This window comes from Pteropus alecto, unplaced genomic scaffold (assembly GCF_000325575.1).
Source record: "Pteropus alecto unplaced genomic scaffold, ASM32557v1 scaffold87, whole genome shotgun sequence".
Classification (NCBI taxonomy): Eukaryota; Metazoa; Chordata; class Mammalia; order Chiroptera; family Pteropodidae; genus Pteropus; species Pteropus alecto.
This window is the reverse complement of record NW_006443225.1, coordinates 2,648,957-2,666,005: the sequence shown is the minus strand read 5'-3', so window position 1 is coordinate 2,666,005 and position 17,049 is coordinate 2,648,957. Positions and strand designations below refer to the sequence as shown.

General features: G+C 38.3%; 1 protein-coding gene and 1 pseudogene across 1 annotated transcript in view; one reads left to right on the top strand and one right to left on the bottom strand.

Annotated features, from left to right (window-relative positions):
• Window positions 1-17,049, bottom strand: part of XKR4 (XK related 4) — a 386,852-nt gene that overhangs the window by 241,481 nt on the left and 128,322 nt on the right. The window lies entirely within an intron of this gene.
• LOC112472753 lies at window positions 16,642-16,760 on the top strand (annotated as a pseudogene).

Below are 17,049 nucleotides of genomic sequence, written 5' to 3'. Positions count from 1 at the left end.
GCACTTTAATCTTAGACTTCCAACGTTCAAAACCATGAGAAATAAATTTCTGTTGTTTGAGCCACCCAAACTACGGCACTTATTGTAATTTTCCTCATGTAATGGATAACTTTAAATAGAAATCGTGGGACATATTTTTGGTAACGCCTGTAGAATAAATTCCTCCAACTGAACTGTGTGCACGCTTCCTCTGCTGCTCATTGCCAGCTGTCTTCTAGGACCATGGGACAAACCCAGGGTCTCATTTCAGTGTAGGCACATGCTCCTTCTCTTTCATGTTCATCAGCATTTTGAGTTATTATTTTTTAAATTGTTACCATTTTGAAAGTGATAATGGTGTCTTACCAATTATTCTATCGCATTTCCTTGATTTCCTTAATTAATATTTTTAAACATTTTTATTCACTCTAAAATACCATTTACTTTTGCATTGTCCAAGGGAATAGAAAACTTACCTGCACTTCTTTCTTCTTGCAAGGTCTTGTTAAATGTCTCGTCTCATTTCCTTTCTCACAGATGATTCACTAAGTTCCAAAGTCCAGCCTGTCTCCCTCTCAGACTTGGGAATAAATGGTGACGTGGCAGGGAAGGAACTGGGACAAGGCTGTTGTAGGCCAGTTCGCAACAGACCCTTAGTACTCATAATCTTATACACCATATAAGAAGGACACCAAGGAGGTGCCGATGCCAACTTCTACTCCAAGTGAAGTCTCTGAAGAAATGCATACCAGTCAGGACAAGAGCAAAGCTATGCAGCCCTCTGAGGAACTGAAAAGGGATTCAGATGGAATGAAGTGAAAGAAACTAAGAACAAAGCAAGTATTTATTACGTGAATAAATAAATGAAGATAAACTGTATTAATCTTTTTGCATTGATAAATCATTTAGAATATAAGAATTCCTTAAAAGTGATATTTCTAGAAAAGTTTAGAACTAAAAGTTTAGGACTTTCAGATTTGTAAATACATTTATAGCCATATTTATTATTATTGTTATCATTGCTTTTGTTGTTGTCACACAGTTAGGAAGTTAGAATCAAGTTTAGCATTTAATCTACATACTACTCATAATAATTTCATATTAGCTATAATGGCTATCATTTCCTGAGTATCTACTACATGCCAGACATTAAGCACTTTATAAACATTATCTCATTTAGTTAAAATCATCTCTGAAACTCTGAAATATCAAGGTAAGCAGGAAGAGAGATACTTACATAGAGTTTCTTAAGCCAGATATGAAAAATAACGAAGACTACCTAGGCTGAATGATCAGAACTCTGACATATTGTTATTAAGATTTTGAAAAGAAGAGGGTATGAAGCCAACCCAACCTCTGGGAATGCCAAAAATTCTTTTTAGGTAAGAAACAAAATAAATATTCAGGGACACTGGCTGGCCCAGGAATTTCTAAGTTGGTCCCCAAAGGAATTGTTCCTGGGCTAAAGAAATTGCAGTGAAGACAGAGAAAGGCTAGCTTCTAAGGGCTTAAAGGAAAGAACTCTATTAACTCATGATTAAAAAGCTCATGCAACTCAGTAACAACACAAGAACAACCAAGGCAGGTGCAGGACAGGAAAATACAGCCACTGAGTGTGAATCTCAGGACCCAGTTCCAAGACTGCCAGGAAAGGAAAAGGGGATGGTATGTAAGCATTACGAAGTCAGGGACGTGGAAGGGAAGAAGTGAAGAATAGATATGGAAATATACAGGGAATATAAATAGGAATGAACACTGTGTTCGATAAATTTTTGTGAAAGAATTAATGATCGAGTAAATAACTGAAAGACTTTCGAGTTCCAATAACAAAAGCATGATGGGCAAAGAGCCAAAATCCATCATACACACAAAATCTATTGTTCACTCATTGTCTGAGGTTAAAAAAAAAGTCATACACTCTAGTTTTGAATAAATTGCTTTTCTTTAAGTAGATATAAGCACAGAGTTAGAAGTCTTTATCCTTAAAAAGATTGGATGCTTGGTCTCTGCTGGCTAGACTCAATCCGATGAGCAGGTAAAATCATTTGTTATAAGAGAGGGCTAAGTAGTTCTTGGCAGGGTTTTTAGAATCATTTACCTTTCCTATAAACTAGAGTATAACACTGAAAATAAGGAAATTCTCTCAAATTGGAATTGTTTTCATGACAATTGACTTTCAGATTGACTTCTCTTCTGGGTTGTTTCCTTTTGAGGAAAATGAGAGTTTATTTTCTTCCTATCATACTTTTTAGCATGATGAATCTCAAATAATTCCTGGCCAACTACAATTTTAATTGTGCATTTCATTTATTATGTTCACTCTCTTCTTTAACACCTATTTCCCCCCTTGCCCCAGGCTTACCCTTTGCAATCTTCATACCCCTAATACGAACAGCCTCCCGACTTCTGAGGCCTTCCTCATCCCTCTGCCATGCCATTCTCCTTTGGATGCTGGTCTCAAGATTCTTTGATATAAAAGATAAAGCCCTCAAGCTCCATGTCTTTCAGTACAATTTTTTATGTATCTAAAAACATGTAGATTGCTTAGTACTTGTAAAATGTTAGCTTTGGTGTCCAAAGTCTTCCATTTAACTTCTCATTTTGCTTAGAATTTGTTTTTTTAGAGCAGTTTTAGGTTCACAACAAAATTGAGGGGAAGGTATGGAGATTTCTCTTATGCTCCCTGGCCTTGAATATGCATAGACTCCCTCATTATCAATATCCCTTACCAGATAGTACATTTGTTAAAATGATGAACCTACATGGACATGTTATAATTACATAAAATCCATAGTTTACTTAGGGTTCACTCTTGGTGTTGTATGTACATTCTGAGTTTAGACAAATGTATAACAATGTGTATCTACCATTATAATATCATACAGAGTATTTTCACTGCCGTAAAATCTTCTGTTCTTTACCTATTCATCCTTTTTCCTCCCCCTAACCCCTGGCAACCACTAATCGTTTTACTGACTTCATAGTTTTGCCTTTCTGGAATGTCAGATAGTTGGAATCATACAGGACATAGACTTTTCAGATTGGTTTCCTTCATGTAGTAATACACATTTATGTTTCTTCCATGTGACTTCATGGATTGATAACTAATATCTTTATAGTGCTGAATAATAATATCCCACTGTTTGGATGTACCACAGTTTATTATTAATTCACATGCTGAAGGACTTTTGGTCACTTCTAGATTTTGACGAGTATGAATAAAGTTGCTATAAACATTGGTACACATGTTTTGTTGTTGTTGTTGTTGTTTGCAGATGTTTTCAACTCTTTGGGTTAAATAGCAAAGAGCACCATTGCTGGATCATATGATTAGTGAGTTTAGTTTTATAAAAAACCACCAAGTTGTCTTTGAAAGTGGCTGTACCATTTTGTCTTCTAACCAGCAATAGATGAGAGTTCCCATTTCTCCACATTCTTACCAACATTTGGTGCCGTCAATATTTCAGATTTTGGCCATTCTAATAAGGCACACCTCACAGATATTGCAGGTTTGGTTCCAGACCACTGAAATAAAGTGAGTTATAATCTTTTTGCTGGTCAAGGGTCTTGTCTTCAATTTGTAAAAAATTCAACATCAGTGAAACACAATAAAGCAAAGCTCAATAAAACGAGTTATGCCTGTATCTCATTGTTGTTTTTATTTGCATTTTCTTAATGAAATATGATGTGAAGCATCTTTTCATATGCTTATTTGCCATCTGTATTTCTTTTGGTGAGGTGTCTGTTAAGGTCTTTGGCCCAATTTTAGTTGATTTGTTTGCGTTTTTATTTTTGAAGTTTAAGAGTTCTTTGTATATTTTGAGCTGTGTTTTTATACTTATTTTTTTAAATTTTCATGACCCTACATTGGGGGGTCTTAATAAATATGTTCTTACTGGCTGACTCATGAGAAATGGAAGAACGGTCTTTTTAATTAAGCTCAAAGTTGCATGCACAGTGACTCTGTGTCAGGCAGGCATTATATCAAATGCTAGGGACAAGGGCACAACACTGCCTTGAGAGTCTTACCGCTTAGAGGGGAGACAGAAATGTACGCAAGCTCAATGAGATGTTATAAGTGTAATGATAGAGATGTAAGCAAGATCTATGGGCTCGTAGAAGTAGGTGCTTAGTTGAGCCTGGGGTGTCAGAGCAGCCAGAGATCCAGGGAGAGAGGACTAGGTCAAATGCGAATAGAAAGCACTTTGCTCTTGGGAACTTCATCTTTGAAATGCCAACTATCATGCAACCTCTGTGAAAGTGGCCACATTTGAAAGGTGCAGGTTGGAATGATAACTTGGATAGAAAAATTGGAGAGAAGATATCAGGAAACTATAATAGAAGGGGACATTGCTAGATATATAAATTTGGTAATTTTCTAAATTGTTGAAGAAATGGGAATGAATGGGTTTCTAGAAGAGAAGCCCAGCGTACAAAGAGCTTCAGGCAGAATATTAGAAGCGTGTCCACATGCAGAGGCCAAGGAAGGAAAAAGAGAACCGTGCATGAAATGGAAACAAAGCAGGAGCAGAGCAGCACAGAAGCCAAGGATAACACAGGAAGTGAACTGCACAGAGACACGCTCTGATTCTCAAGGGCTGGAAGTCAATGCAAAGATGCTGCTTGGTTTTCAAGGAGCAACAGACATTTCTAAATTGCTCTGGGCTACAGGCAGTATGTCTTTTGCATATAAAAAAGCATCATATGGTAGAGCACAGAATTTATTGATATTGATCTGTTGCCTTCCTTTTCTATCTGAACACAATTTGAGCTATCATCCATGACCAAACAAGGTACTTCATGTATAAAGTGACACAGATTCATGACATCTCTACTTAACACGGAGCAGTGAAGCTAATAACGTTTTTCAAGCTCCAGTATCCTAAGAATCTATTGATATTTCAAACATCACTGTAACAATAAATTCTATCATTGTAAAGAACAAAGAACTTTAAAACAGAGCTCAAATTATTACATTTTTCAGATGAGTTAATATGAAAAAATGAAACATGCTATTTAACCATTTAAACTGAAAGATAATCTTAAAATGCATTCACTCAAATGTATTGACACCTAGTAGAGTATAAGAGAAATGCACAGATTTTGAAGTCTAACTCTACAATTTACTTATTTGCTGTCTATATAAACCTAAGTGAATTATTCATCCTTAAAATGGAATCAGAATAGCTTTGTTGCCAACATAATTAGACGATATTTAAGGTTTTAATTAATCTTGTTTATATTTTTCTTATATGCAACAGACTGTTGACTAGGCTCCAGCATTAATCCTCTCTTTCTCCTTCTGATAGAACCAACCCTTCCCACCAAAGTTTAGCTGAGCAGCAAGCTTCTGACCATGTCTTTCCTGTCTTGTAGCTAGGTATGGCCATATTTAGTGTAGGGTAGAGGCAGTAAGCATGTGTGTAACTCCAGGTCTTCGTTTGCCCTGAATTCCTCTCGCTGCTCCCTGCTCCCTACTGGCTGGGAGACGGTATGGCTGAACCAACAGCCTTGGGCCCAGAGATGAAAGCCACATGTTGAAGATAGTACCACTGACCTCTTGGTGCACAGTTGTGCATCTGCCTGGGCCACCTATCTACTTTTATGAGAGAGAGAAATAAACTTCTATTTATTTAAGCTACTGTATTTTATGGTTGCTTTCCTTCTGGTTAATTCTCATTCTCATCTTTATTCCCCCCAAATCACGTGATCGTAGTATCATTACCTCAGAGGAAGTTTGTAACCAAGAATTCTTTTTCCTTTGTTTTCCGAAAGTTTAATTTCTTAGAACTTGGGAGATTTTGGGAGGAAGCAAAACAACAACAACAACAACAATAACAAAACAAACAAACAAACAAACAAATAAAGGGATTCTTTGGTAGGAAAAAATAAGGAATCTTGAAAAAGCAGCATGAGAATGAGGTTCTTGATCACCTCTCCCCAACCTCAACCAAGACAGAAAAATATTTCTCCTGGGCTTGAAGAAAGAGAAAGAATGTTGTAGCAGTCAAGATCATGGCCTTGGAGCTTGGTTTTCTTGTAGTCCTTTGGGCAGGTAAGACTCCATAGTAGAAAAGGCAGACAGCATCCATACCACCTCAAGAAGATTTCAATATCCAGAGTGTGGCCATGAGCAGTGGAATCTGCTGGACTTGGAAAAACACTTCAGACCATACAAGGGAAGTTTCAGCAGACTTTTTTGTCAAAAAATTAGCCAGGGCCAGAAGCCCACATCACCCTCTACCAGTGCTTTGGTGATACCCGAGAGCTTGAACTGCACACTACCCTGGGCCTGGAAAGAAGGGGACACAGAGTACAAGTTAATTTTTCACCAGCCCAGAAGCATCAGGGTGTGTCAGTACTATAAATCAAGTGAAGTTAAGGAAATGAAAGATAGTGATTATTTCTTTCATATTTGAGTTTCTAGGCTAAGATTTTGACATACTACATCTGGATAAAATGAATTAGCAAAAATAATATGTATCCCACAGTATTCTTTCCATTTGCTCCTTATATTGTTTACTGAGGGAACTATATGCTAATTCCTCTGCTAATGACCGAGGTACAAATGTGTTTGAGATATATTCTCTGTCCCCCATTCAAGGAACTTAGCTCAGTGAAGGAAGGCAAAATGGGTGCAAAGTTTTCTATAAATTGCTGTAGATTCAGAAAAGGGAAAAAAGCTACCTCTGCCTTGGAGAGTGAAAGAAGACTGTAAATCAGAGTGACATTTGGACTAGACCTTGAAACAGAAGTGTAACTAGAGGGGGCAAAAGGAGAGAATTCATTCCCCATCCTGAGTGCACACTTTTCAACTATATAAATAGGCAACATGTTGCCATGAGAGTGTTTTCGAAGACTATCATTATTAAAAAAGCAATGGAAACACAGGGATTGAAAACAGTATTGAGGAGAGAGAAAGATAGGCAGACAGGTGCTTACAGGGTGGTTTGGTTTCTCAACAACTCTTACTCTCCTCCATGAAAAGCTGGCTTTGCTTCTGCTTTAAAGAGAAATAGAAATTTTCCAGATGGGAAATAGGGAAGGACAGATGCAAACAACAGGATGGGGAAAGGACCTGGTGTTCAGGAAACAGTGAGTAGCTGTGTTGTGTGGAGGAGCTAGGGCCAGAGATGAGGAAGGACAGAGGGACAGATTAGGGACAGGTGTGAATCATAGGTCCATGCAGGAGACCACCTTGATTTTAGCCAATTCATGCTGGTCATCCACAGAACGCGAAGGTCATTTGAGTCATGGAGTCAGTCAGTGTTGACAGAGAATGCACCCAAGGCCAGCTCCTTGTGCTCCTCACTTGGTTATCTTTCCTCTGGATAAGTAAGCTTAGGTGATTTCCTTTCCATCTGCACCTGGAAAGATCTCCAGCCTCTTCTGGATTGTACTGGAGTCATGTTGTATAAATTACCATATGAGTTAATATGAAGTGCTTTTCCATGTGAACTAGAAGGCACAAGAACAGAAATCACTGAAAATCCAGGCCAGTGGTAGATTGTCGGCAATCCACGCAAAGGAAAGGAGAAAGGGAAAGACAGCAACACATCGAGTTCTCGCTTTCTGTTTAGCTTGTATGCACTCCCCTTTCATTCCCTCCTGCACCTGGGCAGCTACAAGCCAGTGTGTGTGCCCCACACACGCCAGACTCATGGTGTCCCAGAAAGGCCATCCTGAGCTTGTACACTGGGAGCATTGTTTTAGTGCAAACCAGGTAGGATGCCTGTATTGGTTGAGCCGGCCCAGAGTGAGACAAGCTTTGGGGTTTGAAATGCAGTCAGATCACAATTTTATGCCAAGAGGCCTGAGCCAGCTCACCACAGAGCCAAACTTAATATGAAAAATCATAGCCCAAAGCTCAGTCAGAGGCAATTTAATTAAAGTGAGTTGGTTATCTAGGCCCAATTTGTAACTTGGCAACCAGCAACCATGCACTTTTTCTGACGGATTTTTTTGTGCTCTGTCACCCAGGATCAGGCTGTGGATTGGTTTGGCTTTCTTTTCCCTTTCTATTACTGTGGCAGTATTTTGTACCAAGGTTTGCCATCAGGTTTTTTAATTTTTTTAAAACATGGTTCTTTCTTTTTTTTTTTTTTTTAAACTATGGACACTTTGTAAGTAAAGGAGAAGGGAGGTAGGGAGATGGTGTTGTTGAGAAAGATGATAATTATAAATGTACCTGCAAATAATTCTATTACAAGTAAAAATGAACTTAAGTTTATTTAATGTGATACTTTTATGTATTACTATAATTATATACTCTGCTTAGCACATACAAAGTTCTGTTCTAAGCACTCTATCTCCATTACCTGATATGTCATAGCAACTATGAGGCTTGAGGCAGATATTCTTAGCATCCACATTTTATAGCTGAGGCAACTCTAGTGGGTTAAATAGGGACCTCCCTGAAATTCATGTCCCCCAGGAACCTCAGACCCAATTTGGAAATTGGGTTTTTGCAAATATAATTAAAGTTAACATCGAGATGAAAGCATACTGGAGTAGGGTGTACCCTAAGGCCAATGACCCATAACTTTGTAAGGAGAGGATACACAGAAATACAGAGGAGAGGCCACGCAAAGATGGAGACAGAGGTGATGCACCACAATCCAAGGAGTGTCAAGGACTGCTGTCCACACCAGAAACTAGGAGAGAGGCATCAAATGGATACTCTTTCAGAGCCTCCGGAAGGAACCAAACCAAACCTGCTGATATCTCAATTTCAGACTTCTGGCCTCCTAAACAATGAGAAAAGATACTTCGATTGTTTTAAGCCACCCAGTTTGTACAATTTGTTATGGCAGCCACGGCAAACTAATATAGCGACGGAAGCCATTGCTTAAGGACACTCAGGTGGTAAGTACAGAGTCTGTGTGCCTAATCACTGGCTGTGCTGTCTCCAGAGCCAGAGGGGTCTGTGGATGTTCAGAGAAGCTCCCTAGAGTGATCATACCTGGTTTTCACTGTGCTTTTAATGCATATGATTATTGTATTCTTGGTGATAAGCCATTCAATATCCTCATTTGCTACAATATTCTTGTATTTGCTTCACTGGCTGCCAGATTACAATGCCTGTGAAAATAAATATGCTTCAATTACCTTAAAATCACTCAACATTGCCAGTGTTCCTACTGATATAAAACTATTGGAGTGATACAAATTTTAACAAGAGTTTGAATTTGGAAGTAATAAGGTTTTGTGATATGCGTAATGTGGTGTGATTTCAGCAGAAGACATTTAAAATGTCTGGTTCAGACTGAAAACATTTAAGTTCAGAGGCAGTCTCAAGACTCACTCTCACCCCCATACATAATTTATGGTGACCTAAAAATCTGTGCTTTTTTTGTTCATACTATTTAGTTCAAAATGTGTTTGTTTTTAATAAAAAAAATATCTTCAAGGTAGTTACAAATGGAGAAGAGTGAAAAGCAAAGTATTTTTCCAAAAATCTGACTCTGCAGGACCTTAAATGCAATAAGACCAATTTTTTTTGAAGGATATCCAAACATGTAGGTTGAGTACAAGCTTGGCAGCATTTTCAGGCCTGAGGAGCTCCAGGCTGTTAAAATTATGAAAGTGACAGCTGTATGTATATGGGTAATGAAGGTGTCTCCATCCCTGGTCCACAGGAATTACATTTTGTCAATCTCTTTCTTGATCACAGTTTCCTAAATTAATGTGATATTCACGTGGATTTTAGAGAATCAGTAATGGCATTGACTCATCCATAACCTCTTTCTGGCTCTGACACACATTTTCTGGGTTTCCCATTTAGGACAATTTTTCTTATGTGATTTTCGTTTTTCATCTCTAAATCTACCAATGTAATAATCACAACCTCAGAAATACTGTCTTCTAACATTTTTTCATAGTTTATTTAATGTGTTTGCAATAGGTATACTCTTGTTACATTTTCTTAACCCAATATTAAAGGAGGGTATTTCAACAGGGTTAAGGAGACGAAGAGCTAAAACAAATGTGGGAAAAGCTCAACTTTACAATTTTGCTATTTTTTCTTAAAGTCACAGCTCAGGCATTTTCATATTTTCAGAGCATTTCCTTGTCTCCCACATGAATAAACTCTGTGACTGGGAAATCAGGTGTACTTTGTTGTGGCAGTTGTCATGGCTCTTGTCCATGTAACTAAATGTGTTTTACATGCACACTTTCTCAAAGAATCTACTTCCTTCCAGAGTCTGTGGAGTGAATGCAGGCATGAGGGTACGCTATTCTCCCAGTGAAGCTCACTGGACCAAGTATACTTCTTGACCTGAAAAGAAGCCTCATAGCCTGACCAGTAACTTTGAACTGGTGAAAAAAGAGTAGAATGGATCAGATTATTCTATGGAGAATTAGGAATAAGATCAGAAAAGATAGCAGGACAGAAAGCAGTAGAGGTGCAGGAATATAGATGAATGTCATTCATGGTGGAAACACTGGAGTACAATTCCATAAACTAAGATCTATGAACATGCTCTACATCCTGCCCATTCTGAGGCCGAGTCTGTGAGACATCTCTGTGTCCTTAAAATGGATTTCTCATTCCAACTGAGTGACTTTAATTAATTCCAATCAATTGCCTACATCAAAACACAGAATAGAAAGTGACAAATAAATGGAGCTTTCCTCAAATCAGTGTGCCCAGCCCTCTATGTACCTGTTTCTTCTTCCACAAATGCACTTGCAGTCCCTCCTTCCTGTCCAGGCCTCATTCAGAGTGGGAAGAAAAGACATAGGTGGTCACAGCCTAAAAAGAATGCAAGCACTGAAAGTGCTGTGAGTGACAAAGGATCACAAAGAGCCAGAACTCAGAGAGTGGGAGAGGTCAAGATGCATAAATCAGAGAGAACCAGGCCCGTGAAGGTGAACCAGGCCCGTGATGGTGCACCAGGCTTTGGCTAGCTCATCGATGCACACTGAATGATCCTGTGATGGCTGATTTTGTGTCAACTTGACTGCAGCACCAGGTGCCCAGATTAAACATGATTTCTGAGTGTGTATGTGAGGGAGTTTCAGAAATTAGCATTTGAATCAGCGGACTCAGAAAAATGGTGTGCTCTCCCCAGTGTGGGTGGGCATCATCCAATCTGTCACGGGCTTGAATAGACCAAAAAGGTAAAGGAAGAGGGAGTTTTCCACTTTTTGCTTCCTTCCTGCCTGCTTGCTCTGGGGCATCCGTCTTCTGTTCTTAGACTGGGATTTACACCATTGGCTCCCTGGACTCAGAAGAGATCTATGGAATGAGACTAGAAAATATATCACCAAACTTCCCCAGATCTCCAGCTTGCAGGCAGCAGATTATAGGACTTCTCAGCCTTCATAACTGCATGAACCAACTCCTCATAATAAGTCTCTTCCTTTATATAGCTTATTGCTTCCATTTCTCTGAAGAACCTTGACTAATATAATCCCTTATCTCCTCATTGAAAATGCCCACAAATGACATGGGAGACATGAAGGACAAAGCAGATGCTCTCTTAAGAATATAGAGAGCAACTGTCTTAAGATTTTGATACATAATTATTGTTGTGATTTTTAATTAGCTCATGAGTAATTTTTAAAGTGTGAGTTTTGCATTTAACAAAATCCTGTTATGGGAAAATTTCAGGCTTCTACATGATTCTCTCTGTATGTTCATAAAGATAAAAAAGTTTGATCATTCATCTGATGTTTACCTACAAGCCCCATATACACCAAATGTATAGGGGACCGATCACAATTTTCATTTTTTATTTTGTCTTTTTGATATCTTACGGATTAAGTATCAAAGGGATCATGTAGCATGATTCATCTTTACATGCTTTCCAAACCATCTGCTGGATAGTGAGAGAAGCACAATTTCTAGGCTGTGAACATATAGCATGCTCCACATTCTATACCATGGCCGGCAGCTGGGCGCTAATGGGCTCTTCCCAGCAGTGCATTCAGCTAATGGCCTCTTCCTGGCACTCAGTCAAGCATCACTAATGACAAGCAAGTTGCCTGCTGACACCAAAAGTGAGAATTCCATTTTCATATTTGAAGAGAGCTATCCAGGAGTCCCTCCCTTTGGCCACAAGAGCCAGGGGACTTGAATGTACAGCATAATAGGAAAAGACTTTTAAGAGGCAAGATGTGATCTGTAGTGAGAAATGATAAGATTGAGAAGGAATTCAGTTTTGAACCAACAACACTTTGTCAAGGAGGCAAGGAAACTGGAAAGAACAAAATATCTTTCTTTCATGAGCCCCTTTGTCAGTTTGATACTGATGTCAACATCAAAGAAGTATTTGTGAAAACCCTAGTTACACTGAATGAATCTGAAATGATAATTGGCCTTCAGAGTCAGAAGTTTGCATAAGAATATATTGTAGTTAAGTATTTCAAGCCCTCTTAGCTGCTCATACATGGAGTGGTAGAGAATCTTTCAAATCAGGTCATTTGGGAAAGAATGTATGAGGTTGATATATACTTCTGCTCTGCAGGTGGGGTCCCCACTGTAGACCCTGTGTTCTTCTGCACTCATCTTTCACTCAGCTTTTCTGGATGGCATTAGAAGGCTACAAAACAGACTCATGAGATCACACCCATCTACCAAGATTAGGGATCACCAGCCTCAAAATTCTTTTACCAAAACATATGAATTGATATAATTGATTGATCGCCAGCGTCCTTTTTTTGTCTTGGGTACCTCAATTTGAACTCTGCCTTGGTCAGAGTGGGAAGAAGGGTGGGGGTCAACTGGAGGTAAACAACACAAAATCAAACATTAAAAATGACAGTATAAGTTAAATCAATGTTTCCTTCATGGCTAAATGAAATGGGAGGACAGATACTCTCTTATAGTACTAGTGATGGCTTTAATTTTTTTCCCCTCACACTAAAACGATGCATATGAAATGAGTATTTTCATCAGCCTGTCTCACTTTACTCATGGTGTTCTCTGCTTTTCCAATTTACAGATGTCAAGCTAGCCAGGTATGAAAAAAGAATGATTTCCATTTAATACTCTGATTTATTCCTTACCTGTGAATGGAAATATCCTTGCCTATAATACTCAATATTTTAATGTGAGTTTATGTAACAGAAAATCAGATTTAAATGAATATAGCTATTACCTTTGATTAGGTAAAATCAATCAATCAATCAATCTATCTATCTATCAACAATATAATCTTTAGGACTGGAAGAAACCTCATTATTATCAATTTCAAAATCTTCATTTTTAGAGCAGGAAACAGAGACCTAAAGAGGACAAGCAACGTGTCATATGCCTTCTAAGTAAAATCACCAGTGCTCAGACATGATCAGACTTGGTGGCTGTGGGCAGGAGGATAAATGAGCTAAGAAAGAATTGAGAGTGTTCATTGAGGCGCCACGGGGCTGGACAGTGCTCGCTGCTGCAGGGACATTGCCACCAGTCCAAGGAACAGGAGATAAAGATGACCAATGGTTTGAGCTTTTAGTAAAGGCACCGTTTCCCATTTAAAAGGTCATTTTCTATTCTGAATTTATCATTTTTACTTTTTAGGATGAAAATGTCTTTCCTTAAATGTAATAATGGCTACATAGATGGCAATTAAAAAAGTGTCTTTCTAGGAGAAATAAAATAAGTGATTGCCCTCCTTAATTTTTTTCTAGTTTTTATTTTTTTCTAATTACTCTATTTACTGCTCTATCATATCTAAAATTCTGAGAAACCACTGCCTTAAGCCATAATGAGTCACTGGAGATTTCTAAATCAGAGAGTAGCATGAACAGATAAGTAATTTGGGGAAATTAATTGTTCTTCAGTGAATAGTATCAACTTTAGTGAGAAGAAAATGGAGTCAGGAAGCCTGCCTAGAAAACAATTGCATCATCGTTAGCATAGAGTAAGAGGAATGAGCTGGCAGGAGGGCAGCAAAGGCTGAAACAAAGAACAGGCAAAGGGGAGGCTAAGGAGAAGATGACTAGTGGATTGCAAGCCCAGGTATCTAAAAGGGTAATGATTTACATAGGGGCCAGGAAAAGCTGCAGAAGTTAGAGGGGGAAAAAACACCAATTAACATGGCAATAACTATATTTGGTTTGAAGATATGGTAAATGTGTAATGGAGAATATCTGAATTTGGCAATACAGGACTAAGATTCTGTAGGGAGGCCAACGGTATCTTATGGGAAACCCAGAGAAATGTAGTAGTCACAAGAATGGAGAGATTAGAGACACACAGAGGACCAAAGGCTAGAGAGGGTAATGTATCCTTTACAGAAGGAAATATATGCAGATGGTGATGGAGACAGATCAGCCCAAGAGAGAAACAACCCCAAAAGAAAGAAGAGTTTTAATATGAAGGAAACAGTGTTCAATTGCTTCTTTCCTTCTCTTCCCCTCCCCCGTCTCTTTCCTTCATTCTTTTTATCTATTATCTATCTATCTATCTATCTATCTATCTATCTATCTATCTATCTATCTATCTATCTATCTATCTATCTATCTATTCTCTATCTATCTATCTATCTACCTATCTATCTATCTATCTATCAACATCTATGTATCATCTATCATCTATCTATCTATACACCCATCCATGTTCTATCCATCTAACTATTTATGGAGCATTTACGATGTTCCAGACCCAGAACTTGGCTCTGGGTAAGTCAAAAGTTCAAGTCTAGGTGTGAAGAAGGCTGAAACAACTAAGGAAACTATCAGGTTCTAGCGAAGGTAGAGTGCAATGTACTTCACCTCCACCTGCTCAGCGTCTTCCAGTTCCCCCTTTCCTTTACTATGTTCTTTTGCTTCATAAACATCTGGTCCTGCCCAGAAGCATTGGTGAGAATGCTGAGCCAAAATCAAATGGTGGACTGTGAATGTTGTCAACACTTTCAGAGTGAAGGGTAAGCTTCCATTGCTACCTACATTATAGGCAGAATAAATTTAAGCAAGGACCAGTTTGGGAACCTGGCCATGGATGTCTGACAGCCTACTTCCAGTCGGGGACAGAAGCTGCTGCTCTGCTCCTTTGCAAAGGTTTTATTCAATTCTTTGGAAAGAAAAATGCTTTAATGACCAGGTATGGAAATTTCTAATTGAAGTAATTCATTTTTCACCAAACATCAGTCAAGTGGAAGGGAGCTCTAATGATCAGGGTTGTTTAGAGACAATATTTACTTTTAATAAATTCACAGTTTAGAAATAAAAGTGTGTGTGTGTGTACACATATACATACACATATACATATATTATATATACTATATACACATATATGAATACGTACATTTTGAGGAATCTTTCATGAAACACACAAAATGAAAACAAAATAACTACAAGTTGGTAAGCTATGAAGAATATAGATATGGTACTACTATATAAAGACTAACAGGAGGAGGCTTACATTAAGTTAAATTCAATCTTCTCACTTTGTAGATGAGGATAAATGCCTTATTAAATTCTTTAAGTTGTTACATGTTTTAAGTAATTTTTTCAACTAAATTGTAAACAATAACATTACATTGATTTTTTGCCTTTGTGGTATTTTAACTATTGGATTTAATTATTTCATTTATATTTCACACATGGGCCCAAGCCTTCTGAGAAATGAGAGCACTGGTAAGATGTCTAATAAATAAAACATAATAAATAAAAGACATTCTCAAATGACTTTATGTTAAAAGTTGACTTTCCTTAAAAGTTATCATTTCCTGTAGGTTCATCCTGTTTTGATGAAGAGTAGTTATTTTTAAGTGATTTTTTTCTGACATCTAATATTTATAGCAGATTGAACTTAATGAGTGTGTAAAGTCATGAATGTTGACTACACATGAATATACAGGGGATGGAGAAGAAGATAAGATTGGGAGCTATTTAGGAAGTGGGATAGGTCACACTAAATGATTTATTTAATATCAGGAGTTCTAAGCAGGAGGAAGGAACCTAGGAGGTTCTTCAAGTCCCCTGACAAATAGCGTGTAATGGTGTCTCTGCCCCATGCCCCGAAGGCCCTGGTTTGCTGCCCTGATGCTCCTGTTGGTCACAGCGAAGGTAAGCATCACATCAGGGTTTATATTTCCTTGGAGAAACTTTTTTGTTTTTGTGGTGCTCATACTACGTCATGATGACTCTCTTTCCATTCTCATTCACATTCTTTAACTGAACTCAGGTTCCCTCTTGCCTTAACTCTCCTCACCAGCTCCCCCATGTGGAGTTAGGTGAGGAGTGGGATAAAGTTGCCCTCCCGAAGTAGTCTAGGGTCACATTTCTTTTATTAGACTAATTCACTCTTACAGATTCTTCTCCAGAGGATATCACAAGGACAGTTCATTCTCTGCTACTGGGATTTGGATTAACACCAGTGGTCATATATTGGCCCACCCAAGTCACCAATTCCAGCCTTCAGCTCCATGAGGACAGAGTATGTTGAATTCACTGCTATCTTGCCAGACACAGAGTACCAGACACAAGTAGACTTTTTATATTATATGTGTTGAATGTGGAGTGAATGACTTCTCAGCAACAATTATCCTGTGCCAGAAGGCTGAGTTTGTGAGCTCTGCATCTTTCATATCCCAGGGAGAGTTCCTTGCCCACCTTGAAAACTCTGAGATGCTGGGAGTGCCTATCCATGTTAAATATGTTTGTCCTAGCACTATTAGTTGCAGCATATGTAATTATTGTTTTCTCAGAAGTTTTTTAATCTACAGCCATGCAACCCTGAACAAGCCTGATCCCGTCTAATCTCGGAAGCTAAGCAGGGTCGGGCCTGGTTAGTACTTGGATGGGAGACCACCTAGGAAGACCAGGTGCTGTAGGTGTAAAAAATAAAAAATAAGGGATCGTAACTGACAAGGTCCTTGGAATCTGTGAGGTCAACCAAGGGTTGCCTCGTCTAAAAAAAAAAAAAAGAAGGTTTTTAGATTATGTTTTTCAAACTCCTTTGAACTATGACACACAGAAACAAAAGTAATTTTTACTATGTGTGATGCCCTCTAATATTTCTATTCTATTCTATCTACTCTATTCCACCTTTTAAAAATAATGGCCACAATTAATTATGTTGATTTTTTAACCTATGAATAGGTCTCCTATAGTTTGAATGATACC